Here is a 22,720-nt window from a genome sequence, read left to right on the forward strand (position 1 = left end):
TACCCAATTGTCCATCTTTGCAGAAAGTCTCTCACTCTTGGAACACAGTGCCCTTCCTCATTCTGCCTAGTACTAGCTTTCTTCAAAAAGCTTCTGAAGTCCCCTCTCCAATATAAAATCTTTCCTGCTCTTCTTCCTCCAATCCATCAGTTATTAGTATTCTCTTCCTCTTGAAAACATTTCGTACACACTAAATACCCAGAGTAGAATGTAAGCTCATTGAGGGAAGGAAATGATTTTTTATCTTTAACTCCCAGGCAACATTCATTGCTATTTAATCCCAAGCAAATCACTAAACTTCTCAGTGTTCCATGTTATACCTCTAAAACTCAAGCCAAGTATGTACTAAGTAGAAGTCAGGTCATTCTAATTCTTCTCTTAATACCTCAAACCCAGTCTCCCAAGACATTAATTGTTTAGTCCATTTCAGCCCTGTCCAACTCTTTGTAAACACTAAGAAATGCCAGTGTCAACCTTCATAACCCTGAATATCTTAGCTTCAGTTTGTTGACCTCACATAAATTTAAATATGTAATCACATTATTGTAATAGGTTTACAAATGCTGCTACATTTTGTGTCTGCACAGAGTCCTAAGGTTACAAATATGCTACTTAGGGAAAGTCTTAAACAGGAAGGTGGAAAAATCCGGACAAGATTATTATCTCTTGTTAAAGATAAAATTTGTCACTGAATATTGGAAACAAATTTGACATATCTTATATGACTTTTTAAAAGTTTCTTTAATTAGAGTTTATATTTAACCTTTTCCAAAACGACCTATCTAATGAATTTCAAACATAATTTTTGGTTTCCCTCAACTTCAAATGCTGAGACTATAGAGAAGGAAAAAAGGATTAAAAAAGTCAACAGTCAGGGGGGAACTGGGTAGCTCAGTGGAGTGAGAGTCAGGCCTAGAGACAGGAGGTCCTAGGTTCAAACCCGGCCTCAGCCACTTCCCAGCTGTGTGACCCTGGGCAAGTCACTTGACCCCCATTGCCCACCCTTGCCACTCTTCCACCTATGAGACAATACACCGAAGTACAAGAGTTCAAAAAAAATTTTTTTTTTAAAAAAAAAGTCAACAGTCCAGTCTACTGTTTACAAAATCCACAGGTTGGGGGATGAGGGGGAGGGGGAGGGGGGCAAGGGGAGGAGTGTTAAATGCAAAGTGAAAGGATCCATATTAACAAAGCTATCCATAGTTGTATTTTTTGTTGTTGAAGGAAAGAACTGAAAACAAGATGGCAGAACAAATTACAGCATTTAAAAAGAATGAAATATTATCTGCCAAAGGAAATGAAGAGGGAGCAAATTCTGAGAAAATTTAGAAGACATATGAACTAATGAAGCAAATGAGAGCAATGCATATAATAAGAACTACATTATAAACACATTGAAAGAAAGACCTAAGAATTCTAAGCAAAATCATGACCAGCCATGATTCAGAAGGACTAATGGTGAAACATGGCAGGTGGAGAGGGACCAGAAGTGCAGAATAAGACATGCATTTTCAGACAACAGAAAGCCCCATGTGTGATTTTGTTTTATTTGACGAAACTTCTATTTAGAGAGTATGGAGAAATAATAATAGAGGGCTATGCACTCCCTTCTAAAGTAAATTCGTGAAATCTTTCTCTTCCTTCAAGGGGAGGAAGCCTCCCCTCCTCTATGAAGTCTTCTCTGATCCCCCAAGTAAAAGTTCTATCTCCATCCTCAAATTTTCCTAGAGCACTTTGGTTCTCTCTTGTGCTCCTTGCCCCCCTCACTACTGTGAAGTTTATTTTCTGGACTAAGCTTCTATTGATATTGTAATGTGTTCTTCCTACTTCCACAGGATTTAAATCTCTATGAGCACAAAAATCTATTAAATCTTTTTATTTCTAGCACATATCAACTTACCTTCTATAAAGTAGACTAATAATTGTTGAAAGATTGTATCACAGTTATTATTATTAATGATAACAATACTAACAGGCTTTTAAATAACACTTCTTAGCTTTCCAAATACTTTCTCCCATATTATCCCACTGAATTATTGCAAACACACTGTGATATAGGACAGAGGGATAGTTTCTGAGAAGGAAGCTCAGACTCAGAATAAAGTGACTTACCTAAGGTTAAAAAGCTAGGCAGTGACTAGCTAGGATCAGAACCTTATTGGGGTATTTATTCCACTAAAATATGGCTACCCCTCCCTTGTTTAGGTTCAGGGAAGGAAATTATTTTAAAATATAGGTAATCTAGAATTAAACTCCACATCTAAGCCATCTTCTACTCCCTTATTCCTTCTCTACCCCACTAAAACTCACCACTTTTCACCCAAAATACTAATAAAATTAATCAACTATTTCATTCTCAAGTTTATTATCTAACTGAGAGAATCACTTCATCTTTTTTCTTCTTACTCTGTTGCCTATTCCAAGCTGCCTTTTTGACCTTTTCTCTCTATGCACACAACTTATACCTTAAGTCCATCTCATCATCTATTACCTAGATTAATGCAGTATCCTTCTCATAGGTTTCCCTTCTACTAGTCTCCCAATTCATACCTATCCTCCACATAGTTGCTCATTTTATTATATAACAGCTCATTTGCTACAGCTCATTTTATCTCTATAACTATCTGAGGAGGAAAAAGTGGCATTTATAAGAAAAAATTTATTATTTTTTTATTTTAAAGCATAATCAAATCAATAAGCATTTACAAATACAGGGAGGGAGAGGGGAGGCAGAGAAAGAAAAAAGAAAGGAAGGAAGGAAGGAAGGAAGGAAGGAAGGAAGGAAGGAAGGAAGGAAGGAAGGAAGGGAAAGAGAGAGAGAGAGAGAGAGAGTGCTCCAAGACTATCAAAATGTCACTTGGACTGATAAGATAATATTGTCAATTTGTGCCAAGGAAAAGTAGATATTAAAGATTTTGGGTTTCAATCAGGAGATCAAAGAATGCAAATGGAAAAAAATAACATTTACAAACAACTTTGTCTTCAGGCAAGACACACCAGAAAGCTGTGACTATGTATGTCAAGAGACTAGTATCCTGAAGTCAAAGTTCATTCTAAAGGACACATCAGAACAGTGATGTCCAAATTAAATTACAATTGGGAAATATTTTAAAAACAAGTAAAAATACAGTAAAACACAGATAATATTAATATGTGTTTTGTATGTCAAAGTGCAATGCAGATCCTTATGTAAACTTAGCACTCCCATTTCTATTTTACTTTAGCATCACTTCTATAACACAGTGCTTTAGAACACATTTGTATTAAGTGTATTCAAAACAGATGATAATAGCTTTAGAAAATATCCAAAAAGTTTTATGATAGGGGGCAGGTAGGTGGCTCAGTGGATAGAGACCCAGGCCTGGAGACAAGAACTCCCAGGTTTAGATCTGACCTCTGACACTTCTTAGCTGTATGACCCTGAGCAAGACACTTAATCCCCATCATCTAGCCCTTACCACTCTTCTGCCTTAGAACCAATAAGTACTATTGATTCTAAGTTGGAAAGCTAAAAAAAAGTAATATAATATTAACAAAATATAGGATTATTCCTCAAAAGAAGAGGAAGAGGGCTCATAAATATCTCCTACAGTATAACAAGGTTAAAAATTATAGAAATACTTGTTCTGAATAAAAAAAGGCATGGCTTCACAAAGCAATTATAAAGATTGATAATAAATGGACATCACCGGAACAATCAAATGCAACTAACATTGATTTGCTCCAATATGAAGCTCATGAAATGGCTAAGATCAAAGAATGGAAGATGGAAGCAAAAGTCACTCTATAGGCAGCATTCCCACAAACAACCAATAGCATGCCAAGAAAAAAATCACAAAGGATTGAGTCAAGCTCAATAAAATAGTGTGATGCATGATAATACCAAACTCAGGTCACTAATACCATAAGCTACAGAAAGTACACCTTTAAGAATCTCAGATGGTGATTGATGCAGGCTTTCCAAGAAAATAGTAGTAACCACCTCGCAGATTATAAACATTTTGCACCCACCAAATACCCAGAAAGTCATGACCAAAAGGCTAGAATGAAACACCAGAAGTTTCTCTCCACAAACTGGCAGACAACAAATCTTTGTATTACAAACTTCAAAACATCTTTGAGAATTCAACAAACTCTACTGAAACTAGAGTATTATCACAAATAAAAGTATTACTCGTCATTATCCTCTTTTAATCACAATGACCCATAAAATTTTAAGGAAAAATGTTTATAATAGATATTACCATGCCAAATACTTATAACTTCCAAACTGAGAAAAATTAAAGTTTTCAAAATAGAGACTTGGCAGAATAAAAACCATGAAGAAGTACATATCAGCTCCATCAATCTATCTGCTACTGAAATTGTTCCAGTGATGCTATCAGCAAGCCTACAGAAGATAAACCTGAGTCTCAATACTTTCGTTCAATTACAAAAACATAAATACAAAAGAATAGCAAGATAATGACTTGTTCTAGGACTGTTTCCATTTGAGCATCACAAAATGAACAGAAAAATTAAATAACAATAATAACAACTGATTGAATTCATTCACCTCTGGACCAACAGGAACAGTGGGATATTAACACACAAATCATAAGATAATAAGTTTAGGACCAGAAGGAACCTGACAAATGATCTAGTCCAATCCCTTCATTTTATGGATGAGAGAACTGAGAACCAATGAGTTTACGTGACTTGCTTATAGTTATATACAGACAGATGGTACATATCAGAATATGAACTCAAGACAGCTGAAACCAATTCCAGTGCTCTTGTAACACCATGATACTTTTACAATAGTTTAGAAAATAGCACCAAGTTCAAAAATCATCCAGCTTCATCCGAAAGTTATTGACCAAAGCAATAACAAATGTATCACATTAAAGATGCCCATGACCATTCTTCTATCAGTACTTCCCAAAAGCCTTTATTTTCCTCTCTCTTTCTCCTTCAACCACTGAAAATCCTGGCCCTAAAAGACATAACTATAAAGTAAGGATGAGGCAATGCCAAAAGGAGAGTCAGCCAAAAAGAAAATCCACAGCCTGAAGCACCAGAGTTCCCAGAAGGTTGTGCACGCATGGGTGTGTAACGCTGGCCCAAATTTGTCCCATCATTGTTGGCATCTGAGTAAGCTTATATTCTTGTTAATCCCTAGTGCTAAATGAGTTGTGTTTGGAGAAAGAGAGAGAGAGAAAGAGAGTGAGATCAATCTTGACAGAAAACTGAAAGTTGATATTAAACTGTCTATTGGTAGTCAAATCTCTACTGGAAGAGCTAAAAATAAACTGCTCTGTCAGCATTACATTTTCCCCTCGTTGAACCACAAGAAGACTATATTTGAAATTACACTTGGAAGAGGTCTATGATGAGTTGATGATCATAGGACATTTGTCCCGCGAGCTATCCCACTGACCTAGTAGCTTGGGAAAATTTCTAACTTTGACACTGGGGAACAAAAGAAAGTATCAATAATGATTTAATAAGACTTTATGCTTTACAGATGCACTTCCCCATGATAAACTTGTGAGGAAGACAGGGCAAATGTCATTGTCCTAGTATTTCAGATGACAAAAGAAGCTCTCAGAGCTTAAGAGACTTATCCATAACTAGTAGACTCTGGCGGAAGGATCCAAATCTAACCTTCTACAATCCAAATCCGGTGTTCTTTGCACAACTTCATGCCACCCCTTACGGTAGAGAAAAACTTCAATGATAACAAATAAATTGGTCAGGCTGCCACCTCCCCCCCCAAAAAAACAGCTTTGTTAGGGCACTGACTACACAAAGGTGAGTATTCCAAGAGAATTAAACTCTAAATAGGATGTTCTTAATTTGGTGTTCATAGAGATCTGTGAAGTTGGATGGGGGCGGGGGGGGGGGGATTGCATCTTTCTTTTCGTTAAACTCTAACTAATATTATCTGTCATTTCCTTTATTTGCTTAAATATTTTTCTGAGAAGGAGTCTATATACTCTTCTGGATTGCCAAAATAAGTCCATGACACCAGAAAAGGTTCAGAAACTCTAAATGTTCAAAGGCTATATATACTGCTATCAAAAGCCTGAAGCAAAGAAGACAGCCCTAAAAACTACATAAAACCACAAATGCATTTAGAGATTTAATATTCTCCTCTCAACTTGGTGAGTCAGTATATCAGCTGTAGCTACATATTTTGGACAAACTCATATTCACAACTTTGAGTTTTATCAAAACTTAGACAAGATAGGATGGCATGGGGATTGAAGTTGGAATTACCATATTGGTTACTTTCACACTAAAGGAAAATTGTGATTTTCCCCAGAGCAGAAGCTGTAGAAGCATTCCTGTTTTGAAAGGCAAATAAAACATATACATTTAACTAATCTACCTCATGCTCAGAATAAAGATACAGCCTAGATACAAAAAAAATCTGTAACCCTTTCATTAAAATGTTTAAAAGGAATATAAATCAAGATAGTTAGTAAACCTTTCCCTCCTTTGCCTTCAGGTTCACTTTAAAAACAAAAAACCTCTTACCTTCTGTCTTAGAATCAATAATGAGTATCAGTTCCAAGGCAGAAGAACAGGGAGGAATAGGTTATTGGGTTTAGGAGGAAAATCAGGCCTTCTTTTGCAAGTCACTTAAACCCACTGCCTAGTCCTTACTGCTATCAATTCTAAGGCAGAGGGAAAGGGGCATTAGAGAAAACTAAAATTAAAAAATAAACACTGTTCCCCTCTACATACATTATAACCCAGCCACAACGCCCTGCCTTCTTAAGTTCACAAATCTTCATCTCTCAACTCTTATTTTTTCAATGGCAGTCCTTCTCATCTCACTTACAGCTACTGACTTCTCCTGGGCATCCTTCAAAATGCAACTCTTGAACACCTCTACAGGAGGTCTCTCCAGGTCTCCTCCATTGCTGGTGCTTACCTCCAAATTCACCTTCCATCTATCTATTTATTCTATATATGCCTTATAGGCTCATAGTTATTTTCATGTGTTATTCTCCGTTAGAATGAGAGTTCCATAAGAGAAAGATCTCTGTTTTTGCCTTTCTTTTCATCTTCAGTATTTAGCTCAGAGCCTTACACAACGCACACCATATATGCTTATTAATACATGCTTACTGGCCAAAAGACTATTAAGTCACCTGCCCACAGTCATTTAGATAGTAGGATTGGTTCTACTACTAGGGAAATAATCATTTATCAGGAGGTCCTAAGCTATAGTTCTGGAAGGGCCTTTCTGGGTTTCATGAAGTCATTGTTTGCTTCTGCCTGTATTAACAAAGTGATCCCATTATCAGAGTGAAAATTATACAGAGTTTTTCATTAAGGGGAGCATCTAAGTGGCCCAGTAGAGAGAGAGAGAGAGCACTGGGCTTGGAATCAGAAAGACTGAGCTTCGTGAGTTCCAATCCATCTTTGGACTCTTTCTTACTGGTTGTGTGACCCTGGGTAAGCCACTTAACCCATTTTTCCTCAGTTTCTTAGCTATAATATAAGCTGGAGAAGGAAATGACTAACCACTCCACTCCAGTATCTTTGCCAAGAAAATTTCAAATGGGGTCATGGAGAGTCAGACAGGGCTGAAAACAACTGAACAACAATTTATTAAGCACTATGAATCAGGCACTATACTAAGCCCTAGAGATACATATAAAAACAAGACAATATCTGCTGGAAAGGAGAGTTGGATGAGTGGTAATGGAAGCAAAGTTTACAGCAGTTTGGATCTGGTGGCCTAGAAGTTAGTAAGGTAGAGGCTTGCTTCCTGTCAAGATAAGGCAAAACAGGGGGCAGCTTGCCAGTAGCTCAGTGGACTGAGAGCCAGGCCTAGAGATGGGAGGTCCTGGGTTCAAATCTGACCTCAGATACTTCCTAGCTGTGTGACCCTGGGCAAGTCACTGAATCCCCATTGCCTAGCCCTTACTACTCTTCCTCCTTGGCACCAATACACAGTATTGATTCCAAGACAGAAGGTTTAAAAAAAAAAAAAGATAAGGCAAAATGTTAAGAAGGCTTACTGACCCTAGAAACTATAAAAGATTTCAAAGCATTTAGATGTTTAGTAGTCTCCTCTCAACTTGGTAAGAAAGTATATATATATATATATATATATATATATACTCTGTAATTATATACAAGGTCATGTTCCTGACCATAAAATGGATAGGACCAGATGCTACCCCAAGAATGGTGAATAAATGGATTGGCCAGGAGAGAGACCTCAATGAGGAAACAGTGTCCTTTAGAAGTCAAGTCCCAAAACTCAGTATGTTCTTTGGATTTCAAAGAAATTCAGGAGTCCTGAAATGAAAGCTAGATTTTCAATCCAAAGTGGAGAGGGCAGAGGTCGAGGAGTGAAGTAGTTATCACAGAGGGAGACCAGGAAATTCAACAAGGGGACAGAATAAGGAATTGGGGGGATGAGGGACTGATTGTTTCAAACACAATCTCTTCTGAGGATCGTGTTCTTTTCTGGCAGCTACATAAGACACTGTCTCTCTCCTAGCACGAGCTGCATCGAGACTACTGTGGGTCTACACGACACTGCCCAGAAAATACATACACACACATACAGATACTCAATAGGCCTTGACCCCTGGAAACTCATGTTACAGGAAAGGAAAAAACTAACAGAGTTAATTCAATCTGGATTGTTGGATTGGTTCTAATTCAATGGCAAAGTCATTTCCCCTATTGAGAACTCAGACCTTCTGAGGCTAAATGATAATTAGAGCAAGCTGTGATCAGAGCTGGGGCTCAGGAAAGCTTACAAATGTCACTCTCCCAGAAGCTGGAAGTGATGTTCCAGGAATGGACTGTGAACCTCAGTGACCCGATATTGAAGCAGCTATGATGACCTTCAAGAAACAAAATAGCATCAGAATGACTACCTGACAATAAATTTGTCCAGGGGAGCAAAAATAATAAACTCCTAAATAAAAGAAGCTATGCCCTGGACAGAGAATAGCAATGATTTTTTTTTTTAATAAAGGTACTTTTGTTACTGCAGGAAAAGATAATGTCATCAGAAAAGAGGGGCAACACCCAAGTCATGAACGGTAAATTCCAGGAAAGAATTTGAAAATGGAAGAGTTTACCCACTTATATGAAGTAAGAGCCCAATAAATCAACTGGTAAAGTTTTAATAATTACCTGTAGCTCAGAGGAGGTTGACAGGCAGGCTTTCCTTTACCAAGTGCTGATTACTATCAGGAAAAGAGGTAGCATAGACCCTGCAACTTTATCTTATGAAACAGTAAAATGAGCACTTGAATTTTTCTCAGCACAGCTACTGAAAGGGTTGCTCTAGCGTTCAGCGTGATTTATATGAAAGCTTCAACGCACGACTGGAAACAAGATAAAACAGGATGGCTTGTTCAGTTTGGCATAACAGTTCAGGAACTAGAGAGCTGACCAACCAATTTCCTAAAAGGCCATTTCATTTGTTTGCTACATTGTTATTTCTTTTTTTCCATAGTAATGTAAGAACATGGCATAAAGATATCAACAAATATATAATATGTAACATATTATATATATATATGCAATATATATAATATCAACAAATATTTTGAGTGCCTATTGTAAAAGAGCATGCTAGGCGGAGACATTGAGATAAAAGATGTGGTATGTCATTAGACTCACCTTTATCATGATAATAAGCTAGCCATAGAAGTGGGTGAGAATAATAATACTAATATGTAATCTGTCACAAGGGAGATAGAACAGATAACACTTGGGTAATTTAAGCAACGTGATTTCCTCATTGCAGCTATTCCCTGCAACAAAGTACATTTCAACTCTTCTAGAACTGTTGTGAATTGAGAAAAATTCACTGGTGATGATGATGACTGAACTTAGCTAGGCTGGTCCTCAATTCAACAAATATTTACTAGGCACCAACAGTAAATTGCAAAGCACTGTACTAGGTACTGAAAAAAAAAAACAAAGTAAAAAATAAAGAGCAGCCCCTCCCCTCTAGAAGTTTATTTGAAAGGGCAATAAAATAAATAAACAGATTATCAGGACCATTGGGCGGAACTCAGGCTTGGCATAAGGAAGAACTTCCTTAGTAGGAGTACTGTCCCAAAACAGAATGGGCTGCCTAGGGAGTCCCTGGGTTCCTTTTCAAGGGAGGTCTTCAAACAAAGGCTGGTATGTTATTTTAGAGATTGATCCCTACTATATTCTAATAAGAAGTAAAGTAGATCCTTTTAGGTCTAGTTGAGACTAGATGGCTATTCAGAGCACTGGAGGAATCATGCAAACTAACTGAGGAAGCCCTATAGCAGCATTAGCAAAGGTTTTCAAGTTCGCACGCCCAGACAGCTGCCTATGAGACCCCTGCATTACCCCAAAAGCGAAGGGAGAAACTGCTGGCTTTGGGAGGCTAGAAAGAGGGGAGGGGTATGCAAAAAAATGTCCTCTGGTGCTAGAAAGAGGGGGAATGGAGCAGCTCCTCCATGCTGGCTGGGCATCTGTGCCAATATTTCACCAATCCTGCCCTATAGCATGTTATGGCTTGATACAATCAGCATAATACACAATCATCCATGAAGCCCATTATCAACACAATGTCATCCATGACAAGGCAATAGGCTCAGAATCAGAAAACCTGGCTTCCAGATCTGCTACTTACCACCTGCATGACCCTGGGCAGATCAGCTTTTCACCTGCTAAGTTGGAGACTGTACTGAATCCTAAAATTCCCTTCAAGAACTAAAGCTTGGATACTTTGAATTCCAAATACATTGACATGAGTGAATTTAAAAAGAGAAAGATCTCTTATAAGGGTTAATGAAGCTGCCATCCAGGAGGTGACAGCTAAGCTGGGCCTAAAGGAAGAAAAAGACTTCAAAAGTGTGCATTCCAGGCATGGGGGATAACATGCACAAAGTCAGAGAGGTAAGAAAAAGAGACAATTTGATAGAACCACAAGCTGTCTACTCAGGCTGAGACAGAGTATGTGATAAAGTTGGAGAAGGCAGATTGAAGCCAGAACAAAGAAGACCTTAAATATTTACTTGTACTAAGTGAGAGGTCAATAAGTCCACTAGTCAGTGGTGTACCAGTGCACTATAAGTCAACTAATTAATAGAGGTACTAGTCCACTGAAGCTTCTTTTGGAGATGTTGAGAGATTTCTATAGAAGCAAACTGCCCAACGATACCAAAAACACGCATGCCTTTAATTTGGCCTTCATATAACAGAAGGCTCTTAAGGTGAAAATCCCAAGAGTTGAGGACAAGGAAAAAGAGCACATGCAGATCCTTGTCACAACAGAGGCAAGATGCAATGGATAAAATCACCATAACAGCAGAGACACCAGATCCCTGGAGGGGCAGAATATGATTACGATTCATCCACCCCTAAAAAGTTCAGGCCTAGAGTGAAAAGATCTTCAGGCCAGGGCAAGAGAAGGAGAGGATCTAGCTGGAGGTACACTCCGGACCTGACAGCCAGCTTATGTTGCTAGCTTGTCACTCATCCTTAGCGTAGGCATGCCTAGTATCTGTCTCAGACAACAGAGCTGTTCCCAGACACAGAGGAAAGCCAGGTATTTTATCAGGAGGGGCAAGGACTCAAACAGGAAAATCTCACAGATTTCCCCCATCTGATGTCCCAAGCCAGGCTGCTGTTTAGTCGTGACTCTCTGTGACCCCATTTGAAGTCTTCTTGGCAAAGATACTAAAATGGTTTATCATTTCTTTATCTAGTTCATATAATAAATGAGGAAACTGAGGCAAACAGGGGTGAGTCACTTGCTTGCCCAAAACTACACAATAAATATCTGAGGCCAGATTTGAATTCAGGACGATAAGTCTTCTTAATTTTAGACTCAATACTCTAGCCCCTGAATCACCTAGGAGGCCCTGATTATCAAAGCTACAAAAGACATGGAAAACTTGAATATAAAAGGTCATACATAGTACGTATGCAGCAAAGAGAAGTTTCAGGGTAGGGAATGATTAAAAGAGCAAAATGCTAGAGGAAACAAGAATGGGAGAGAGGGCACTGGAAGAGTATTACCTCATTCTCTGAAATGGGTACAATAGAAAGTGTGCTAGATAAGGAGCACCTGAGTTCAAATCTCAGTTCTACAATTTACTGTTACCTATCTAACCTGGGAGAAATCATTTAATTTCTCTGATTCTGTTTCCTTATCTGTTAAAGGAGGGGAGTATAGACCAGATGACCTCTAAAATCCGTCCCAGCTTTAATCTATAACCCTAATGGAGGAAGATATGAAGGAGAAGAGTTGGAGGAGCTCAATTTGCAAAGGATGCAGCAAGATTACCAGTTGGGCTAGAGAGAATTAGACTGAAAATTTGAGGAGAGTGGAGATTTGGAACAGTTGCATCAAAAAAAAAATGATTAAAAGGGGGTTGCAGTTAGCAATGCAGCAATGAGTCTTGTTTGACGTTGGATAGAAAAGTAGTAGATACTATAAAGTTTGCAAAATTTTTATAAAGTGTTTTTTTCAAAGCAATCCTCTGAGGTAGCTGCACTTAAAATAGGAGAAAACTGAGAATAAGGGGCTAAAAGAGTTGCCAATTATCATCTCAAAATTTATCAGAAGCTTTCTATTCCCCTACAATGGACAATCTATTCAATTAAATTCAAACATTTATTGATCACCCACTAGGCATACCTTGTCTTATTGCACTTAGCTTTATTGGGCTTCGAACTTATTGCAGTTTTTTTTTTTTTTTAACAATTGAAAGTTTGTGGCAAGCCTATATTGAGCAAGTCTACCAATGCCCATTTTTTCCAACACTCTGCATTCTCATCTTGTCTCTGAATCATATTTTAGTAATTCTTGCAACATTTCATTTTTTTTCATTACTGTTATATCTGCTATGGTGATCTGTGATGTTACCATTGTAATTGTTTTGGGGCATAACAAACCATGCCCATAGAAGAGAGTGAACTTAGTTCATAAATGTTGTGTGTATTCTGACTGCTCCATTCTTCTTCCCTATCCTTGGGCCTCCCTATTCCCTGAGACACAACAATATTGAAATTAGGCCAATTAATAACCAGACAATGGCCTCTAAATGTTCAAGTGAAAGGAAGAGTCAACCAATGCCGCAAACTTCATTGCTGTCTTATTTTAAGAAACTGCACAGCCACCACACCCTTCAGCAACCACCACCCTAATCAATCAGCAAGGATCACGACATCCAGGCAAGAAGATTATAACTCCCTGAAAGCTCAGATTATTGTAAGCATTTTTAGTAATATTTTTAATTAAGGTAAGTACGTTTTTTTAAATATAATACTATTTAACACTTAATAAATACAATACAGGATAAACATAATTTTTATATGCACTGAGAAACCAAAAAATTCGTGGGCCTCGCTTATATTCCCTTTATTATTGTGGTCTGAAACTGAAATCCACAGTATCTCCAAGGTATTCCTGCATAGATAATGCACAGAGATAGGTGCAAAAATTCAAAGAAAAAAATAAAATTGTTCCTGCCGCACAGAATGTACTGAGAGACAGGGGAATGAGAAGTGAAAAAGGGATGAGCACGCATCAGTCATGGGGGGGGGGGGGAGGAAGGAAGCTGAGGGGGGGCGAAGGGGAAAGTAAGAGCATGAATTATGTAATCATGTTAACTTTTCTAAAAAATAAATATTAATAAATGTTAAAAAAAAAAAGAGAGAGAGATGAGCAAAAACAAGGTAAGCTCCAGAGGCAGAGAGCCTAATAATTTGGGGGGAGGAAGGGTGTAGAGAACTAGGTGGGCCTGAATTGTGCTTTGAAGGAAGTCAGAACTTAACTTGACAGAAGCAGAAAAATCTTGGCTGTAATCCTATTTCAATTCAGTCCCTTCTTGCTAAGGGCAATTGCTGAATTTTTTCTGAAGCTTAGATTCCTCATCTGTAAAATGGGAGTGAGAACAGTATCATCCTACCAGAACTGTTATTTATGAGGATCAAATAAAACAATATATGTGGAACATTTTGAAAAATTCAAAGGTGTTAGCTACAATGTCATCTAGCACAGTGTTGTTGGTCATTTTCAACTCAGACTCTTTGGACCCCATTTGGAGTTTTCTTGGCCAAGATCCTGGAGTGGTTTGCCATTTCCTTCACTAGTTCATTTGACAAATGAGGAAACTAAGGTAAACAGGATTAAGTGACTTGCTCAGGGTCACACAGTGTATAAGTGTCTGAGGCCATATTTGAACTCACAAAGATAAGTCTTCCTGACTCCAGGCCCAGTATTCTAGTCACTGCACCACCTAGCTGAGGCACCTGTTACTCTAAATCAGTGATTCCCAAAGTGGGTGCTACCGCCCCCTGGTGGATGCTGCAGCGATCCAGGGAGGCAGTGATGGCCACAGGTGCATTTATCTTTCCTATTAATTGCTATTAAAATTTTTTTTAAAAATTAATTTCCAGGGGCCCTAAGTAATATTTTTTTCTGGAAAGGGGGCAGTAGGCCAAAAAAGTTTGGGAACCACTGCTCTAAATGGATGGCAAAGAAAAGGACACATTGTGAGAAAGTTCAGAAGAAAATATTAACAACAAAAGTTATTAAGATGAAAGACAGAAATCATTATTAAAAGGAATAAAGCCTCTTTATTTGAAAGGAAAGAAATGTGATAAGAAAAAAACTTCCATAGGGATTGCACTTTACTTGTATTTTAATATACATCTCTATATATTTCATTTTGAAGGGTTAGTGTTACATTGGAAAGAGAGAATTAGTCTCAGAATCAGAAAGACCCAGGTTCAAGGTCCAAGTTCAAGGCCTACCTCTGAAGATACCCAGTAACTGGTTTTATGCCCTTGAGTCAACCATTTTCGTCTCAGTAACCAAAGGTAACTCTCTCAAAAGTTAAATTGCAGAGCAGTTGCAATGTCTGCATATGGAGAAAGAATTTTCTGCACTAGAGAAAACAGAGGAACCATCAAAATATTTTTAATATATATGCATGTATGTATGCATACATAGGGACAGCTAGATGGCACAATACATAGAGCACTGAGCCTAGAATCAGGAATCCCTAAGTTCAAATCCAGTCTCAGACACCTACAAGCTGAGTGACCCTGGGCAAGTCACCTTGTTTTTCTCAGTTTCCTTATACATAAAATGAGCCAGAGAAGGAAATGGCAAACCACTTCCATATCTTTACCAAGAAGAAAGAGGAGAAAACTCCAGATGGGGTTAGGAAGAGTTGGTCAGGACTAAAAAACAACAATTAAAATAACAATTAAAATATTTACGTATATTCACACATATATGTATATGTGAACAGTGTGAGTGTGTATATATACACACATATAATCCAAACACACATCTCTTTCAAAAAGTTCTAATTTTAGGGGTAAGGCATAAATTCACACCAATAAAGTAATGTCTTTTATTCACAGAAGAGAAAAATAGTTGGCTTTTTAGCAGATCTAGGTTACGGTATCTATGTACCTTAAGGAAAGTTTAAAAATTAAACCACCTCCCTACCCTCCAGAGGCAGCTCAGAATATTCACTATAACACACTGGACTTGAATTTTTACAAAATTAAGTACCCGCATTCCACAAAAAGCCATATTCTCTAATATTAAAAATATTTTTAGACAAATTATTGCTAAAAAGTGTCTATCACTGCATCTGTGAGACAGCTATGTGGGACAGTGGATAGAGAGCTGGATCTGGAGTTAGAACTTGAGTTCAAATCCTGATCCAGACAAGCACTATCTGTGTGACCTTGGGAAAGTCACTAAACCTGTTGGTATTAATTTTCTCTATCATAAAATGGGGATAATAATGGCACCTACCTTTTAATTGTGAGACTTAAATGAGATATTATATACAAAGCACTTGGCACAGTGACTGGCATATAATAGATGCCATATAAATATGACCTCATTATTATCATCAGTAGTATCATTATTTTTTACTTCCCAATGTCTTGTTCACCTTGTCTATTCCTGGCCCCAGTTCTCTCTTCCTTTCAGACATTAGTAAATCAGAAAAATGCCTAAACATTGAAGAATTCCCACATGGTTAAAAAAAAAAAATTCAAGCCATTTGAATGATAAGGTCAAATGAAAATCATTGTCCTGTTCAACTTCCAGCATTAAAAAGCCATGCCGTCACAGGCTGTTCAGCCATTCTTCAAACTCACTCATTCTATTTATACTGTACTCCAGTGGCTTTATCATTGTTATTATTATATATTCACAAAAGTATGAAACAATCTCCTGGATCATCACAGTTCTCTAAACAAATGATAGCAATTGACAATATGCAGCGGAAAAAGCAAAGTCAATTTGTTTGGAAACTCCAGAATTATTTTAGGGAACCTATTTACCCTCAAAAGCCAAAAGAGCAATTCACAATTATATCCCAACCCCAAATGCCTTCAGATCTCCTAGCACTGCTAACTCAAGTGGACCCACAAGGCTTATCAATGGCCAGATAAATTCACATCCAAAAGAACTGAACTAGGCTCTAACAAGTCTGACCCCATGCCTGAAATGGCATACAATATTCACCTAACTCTATTCCAGGAGCTCTTAATCTGTGACCAACATATATATTTCAGTGAGTTTCTTGAATTTGAAAGAGAAACAAATTACTTCTTTATTTCAATATACCTGATTTTCATTGTGATTCTATGTAATTTATTGTATGTATTTAACAACAGTGCTTAGTAGAATCCTTAGCACACAGTAAGGAGTTAATAAATGCTTGTTAACTGCCTGACAGTATTCTAAGAAGGCAAACATTGGCTTTTACCAGGCTGTCAAAGGGATCCAAGACACAAAAAAGGTTCCAAACCCTGATTCTATTCTCTTTCTTGAGCAATTCAGCAGGAATTTTAGGGAGTAGTTTAAGGTTGGGCTAAACTATAAATACTCAGCAGCCTTTAAGTTATATGGGTCATTAGTGAAATACCCTTGGAAGTCTACAAGGCTGACAAACCATTAACAGATCTCCCCAAAGCTTTACCTTCCTGCTCCCTGATACAGACAGCTGGAAGAGATAAGATCCTTCCATTACTCAAGCACCACTAATATACAGAAAGACCTACTTAGATTCTGATGGATACAGAAGATCCCAGACTCTTTAAGCCTTTAAAGAGATCTTCAGTAAGTCATTTAGTCCAGCCCCCTCTTGTCTTACAGATGAAGAAACAAAGGTCACATGTGTCACCCTAAGGGTTCTTCCCCTCTTGGCATCTTTTAGGAAGGGTCCACTTAAATCTTCTTAACAAGAACACAGGACAAGCTTCCTATTCTGAGAAGATGCTATCTTAAATTCTTTTGAAACCTGCTCTAAAATGATTCAACTTATTCTTTTAAACTGGTAAAATTCTTTTGCCCAAATGCTAGAGAATGCAGAGGAGTGTGTCCAAGCAGGAGTGAAACTTTATGGAGCAAAGCATTGTGAGGAGACTTTGCTAGAGAGGTTTAGGAGCCCAAGGCCAGCATGAGGCCAAGCATGTCACTACTTGGAGGGAAGAAAAGAGATTTCCATCTCCTGCTGAGGAACTAATTCACTTTGAGGGCAACAACATGGTGTAAATGAGTGTAAAATAGACTTGTTCTAATCAGGGTAACTACACACCAAAGGAAAAAATTATTTGATCATCTTCCTAAATCATTTGCTCATGCCAATATAGGTGCAATTCTTGTACCAACCTAGGAGGTAGAAGGGGGAGGTCCCAGTATTCAATTCATTTTGGCTAACATTTATCAAGAAACTAAAAGCAAAGCACTATGATAGCAATAGGAGAGAGAGAGAGAGAGAGAGAGAGAGAGAGAGAGACCCCTGCCCTCAAAAAGTTTATGTTCTATTAAGGAGAAGAGATACACTTTAATAAATACTGTTACACAGTGTAAATTCAAGATGGATAAAAGTTAGGGATCTCAGGAAAAGTACCTAAACTGAGCTTTGGAGGAGTCTAGAGATTCTAAACAATGGAAGAATAGAAGGAATTGCACTTGAGAATGGGTAGCCAGTAGGCCAATCTGCCTGAAACTGAGAGTGTAAATCATTAAAAGGGGTTCATGGAAAGACTGGAAAAGTAAATGAGAGTTAGGTTACAGAGGACTTACAATTCTAAGCTAAGGATTTTGTAATTTTATCCTAGAAACAATAAGGAACCAGAGTTCCTTAATAAGAATTAATAAGAATAAGAGAAATGTTATTTAAAGCTATAACATGTGCATAGAAAGCCAGGCCTGGAGAGAGGAGGTCCTGGGTTCAAATTTGACCTCAGATGCTTCCCAGCTTTGTGACCCTGGGCAAGTCACTTAACCCCAATTGCCTAGTCCTTACCACTCTTCTGCCTAATAACCAATACTAAGATATTCTAAGACAGAGTTTTTCTTTTTCTTTTTAACGTAATATGGTCAAATCTGTGCTTTAAGAATATCAGTTTGGCAGTTGTTCTAGGATGTTTTGGAGGAAGGATAAAATGGAAGATGGAAGCAGGAAGACCAATTAGTAGATTTCATATATAGGATAATGGAATTAGTTCTTTGGGTAGAATTGTGTTGCTAAGCGCCCCCAAACCCATCGCCAGTAGTTTACAGAACTGCAAACTGACCCATAGATTTCTTTGTAAAAATCTTGACTTTTCTATCTTAGAACTGATACTGTTTCAATTCTAAGGCAAAAGATCAGTAAAGGCTAAGCAACTGGGGTTAAGTGACTTGCCCAGGGTCACAGCTAAAGAAGTATCTGGGGGGGCAGCTGGGTAGCTCAGTGGAGTGAGAGTCAGGCCTAGAGACAGGAGGTCCTAGGTTCAAACCCGGCCTCAGCCACTTCCCAGCTGTGTGACCCTGGGCAAGTCACTTGACCCCCATTGCCCACCCTTACCAATCTTCCACCTATGAGAAAATACACCGAAGTACAAGGGTTTAAAAAAAAAAAAAAAAAAAAAAAAAAGAAGTATCTGGGATCAGATTTGAACCCAGCTCCTTCCAACTCTAGGTCTGATGCTCTACCCATTAAGCCATCTAGCTGCCCCATCTCATAGATGTTAAATGACTTGCCCAAGGTCACACCAGCAATGAACAGTAGTCATAACTAAAACCATTTATGAATTCTATGAATGTCTGAGGTAAAACCATACTTCCCATGAAGCTTTGTATTCCCATATTATCAATTAACATTTGCCTACTACTTGCAAAGCACCTTGCTAGACACTAGAGATACAACTACCAAAAAAAAGTCAGTTCTTTCCCTTCAGGATCATACACTATCATTGTTCATTGCTAACAGCTGACACTCATTAATAATCTTTAAAGATGAAAAAGTTGCCAGTCATTCACTTCAAAATCAGGCCCAAAGTACAAATTTGACCTCTCTCTTAAGTAGCAAAAAAAGCATAACTTGTTCTTGATCACAGATACCAAACAGAAATACAGAACAGCCCCAAAAGCATACTGTTCCTTTCTTCCCAGGGCCCAAGTTTAAGTCTGAGCCTGGCTAGGAGGATGAGGCATGTGGTTCCTCAAATGGTCCAGTAAACTTCATTAATGGCCTGCCTATCAGACTACTCCTTTGTGATTGCCTCACATCTGTAGTCCTCCTCAGATAAGGATGAAGATGCCAACATTGAATCTGCAGTGTCTTCTAACCAGAAAGAAGAAAAAATAACACTGGTTTGTTTATATTATATTGGAGCTGAATCAAAGGAAGAGAGCATAAAGGATGAGAGGCAACATCATTTTAAAGGGGGAAAGAGTCTTTCCTGCTATCTAAAAAAAAGGCCAGAGAAAATGAATCTCTTCAGTCTTAGGGATGGAGTGGATATACCAGTTACCAAATTGTCATCGCTTAAACATTATTTGAAAAACTAGCCTGTGAATTAAAAGGAACACTAGAGAAATTCAAAAGATTAGAGTTATCTAAGGCCAAATAAGATTTAAAGTTTAAGGTTAATGTGTTTTCAGGAAATGTCAGTTTCTGAACTTGGAGAAAAAGTACAAATTAACACAGCAGAGTTCTGAAGGGATACAATGGTAGAGCCTTGAAACCTGCCCGGCCATTCCGGTTTCACTGTCTCCCAAAATATAAAACAAGAAAAGCCAGCAGCAGCCCTGATGATAAGTCCTTTAAAGTGTGGCATTGTAGAGTCATGTGTGTTCCTTTAAGAACTTCGCAGGCACACAAACCTCAACAAGCCAAGGTGTTCAGCCAAAAAGAAGGCATATTTCTGGCCTGCATTATCATTTCTGGAATGATTCCTACCAGCAGCCTCTAAGGTGAGTAGCAGCTCACCCGCTCTCAACCCAAGCTTTTCCAGCTCCTGGGTTATGACAGAGTGGTTCAGGGGCACGCAAACATCCCAAACGCAAAACAAGAAGTAGAAAAACTCCAACGAAGAAACCCCAAGCATCCTCCACACACCTGCCTTCCACAAAATGGCATTTCCAGTGTCCCAGGACGTTGAGAACTCAAATTTGGGGAGCCTTCTGCTTTGGGTGATGGCACACATCCCTAATCTACCCCACCTAGCCCCTGGGGAAGGAAAAAAATAGGAGGAGAGTAAGTTAGCTATGAAATCTCTCCACCCCCAATGACCTAGAGCTGAAGCCAAGAACAGATACACATTTGTTTCAACTACTGGAGCAACTGCATGTCATCCCTAACTCACCACCCAGCCCTTCCCTCCAATCCTCCTCTAGACCTTTCCTCTCTGGAATGTGCTTTCACAGAGGCCAAGGGGGATGGATGGGGTGGGGGGGTGGGGGAATGCTATAGCCAAGAACTATGTTGTGTACACTGGTCCACCCCAAACTAACCACGTTTGCTCTCCTTCCAATCACACTTATAAAGGAGGCTGGTATCTGGCAGGGGCCCAACCTGGAGTTGGCGCTCACCACAGCAAACTCAAAATGCCAGTTGCCTCCAGCCAGATCTGAAGATAGGACCCAAAAGCAAATGCCCCAGGGCAAAGGGAGAAACGTCTGCCTGCAAACTGGCAGCCTAGATCTTCCAGGAAGATCCCAGGAGTGAAGATGTAGGGTTATTTGCGAATTTCAGTCTCTGGGTAAAAATTGGGAAGCTCAGTCCGATCTCCTCTGGAGTCTAACCCATTCAGCTCGCCCACTTTTCATGGTCACAGAAGCAACACCCCCTCCTCCCTCTGAGAAAAAGTGGGGACCCTTTCCTCTGATGGAAAAGGGGGCTTAAGGGCGTAGGGAAGAAGGAGGAATTCTAATTCATCCTTAACTTTCTTAGAAAAAAACAAACTGCTCGGCTGTCTATCCAATCCACCTATGTACATCAGGATTTAATATTAAGGGAAGAAAAGGGGATGGGGAAAGGTACCCTCTGAATCTTCACTGAGCAGTTCAGACGTCCTAGATAGAAACCCCCCCTCTATCACTATCAGCAAACTTAAAAGAGCATCTTGCTCGCCTCCACCCCGCCGCAACCCCCTCCCCAGAGAAACTGCTACTGAACAGAGCCGGCAGCTCCCCAAAAGCTGGCGTTGCAATTGCATCAACCCTTCCTTTCCTCCACCAGTCCCTGTTTCTTCTCTCCTCCCCACTCCTGAGCCCCTACCTTGCAACGCGGCTCGGGCTCCCAGAGGTACAAGTGCGCGGCACGCTCCTCGGCTCTCGCCGCCTCTGTCCGCGGGGCTTGCCCCACGCGGGGTGCTGGGCTCCAGCGAGGAAGGCTCGGCCCGGGCTGGCTCCTCTGCTCGGGTTCCTTCTCCCGCGCGCACAGTTAGGGAGGGGTGAGGGGGAAAACTCCCGGCAACTCCAACTCCAGTCACTGGGGCTCCAGCTGCTGCCGCCCGCCAGCCGCGGAGTGCAAACGCTTGTAATGCAAACCTGCCCCCGCTGGCGGACTCTGAGCATGCCCAGTTTGGCTGCTAACAACAACTACCTTGCCCGGGGCAAAGGGCTGTGGGGTGTCCTCGGCCCTCCTGCTAGCCCTTCGGGGAGGCCAGGAGGCGGGAGGCTTCTGGGTGTGGGCAGAGTTGGAGTTAGGACCGAGATTGGGCTGAGACAGTGCCTGGTGGACTCCTGGAAAGGGTAAATAGCAAAAACGGATAAACGTGGGTGGAGAGGAAAGTCCTTGCAAGTTTTACCAGGAGTGGAAGACTAAGGTGTTTTTTTTGTTGTGGTGATGGTGGTTTTAAGGGTTGGTATTTTTTTTCTTTAAACCTACGCCTTAAGTTGTAATGGGGTGAAAGCAGGAAATGTTTCTTCGTAAAGGAACCTTAGGCAAAGGGAAACTAATGCATCCCATTGTGAGCGACTTCATTCTTTGACATTCTCCCTGTTATGTACCATCTTAATTATAACATTGTTTTAAGAAATCACGCAGTGTCTATAAAAAAACAGTTTTCCAGGTAAATCGAGATATGCCCCACCTGTAATATGTAGCATGATGTAGTGGGAAAAGTATTGAAGAATCAGAAAACTGTGTGACCCTGGTCCAATAACAACTGAGGCACAGCATTCCTCTGCTAAAGATGGAGATGACTGGAACCCACCTTACTCTAGGGATTGTTTGGAGAATGAAAAAAAAAAAGTGAAAGGGCCTTGAAAATTCTAAAGGTATCCTGGGTTTTTTTTTTGTTTTGTTTTGTTTTGGTTTTTTTTGGTTTCTTTTGTCTGATGCATAAACCTGATATAGAAGAATGATCCAGAAATGGGGTGATTCTGCTGCCTTTAGAAAGACATAATAAGAAAAAACATCCCTTATAATAGAGCACTTGATATGCATTTGAT

The 22,720-nt window shown here is 39.3% G+C and overlaps 1 protein-coding gene across 1 annotated transcript in view; it reads right to left on the bottom strand.

Annotated features, from left to right (window-relative positions):
- The window catches only part of STXBP6 (syntaxin binding protein 6), a 352,448-nt gene extending 330,852 nt beyond the window's left edge, over positions 1 to 21,596 (bottom strand). Inside the window, exon 1 of the mRNA XM_044665046.1 lies at positions 21,543 to 21,596. The gene's annotated coding sequence lies outside the window, so the exon portion shown is untranslated. The remainder of the gene's footprint in view (positions 1 to 21,542) is intronic.
- Between the last annotated feature and the right edge of the window lie 1,124 nt (positions 21,597 to 22,720).

This window comes from Gracilinanus agilis, chromosome 2, assembly GCF_016433145.1.
Source record: "Gracilinanus agilis isolate LMUSP501 chromosome 2, AgileGrace, whole genome shotgun sequence".
In the NCBI taxonomy this organism is placed as follows: Eukaryota; Metazoa; Chordata; class Mammalia; order Didelphimorphia; family Didelphidae; genus Gracilinanus; species Gracilinanus agilis.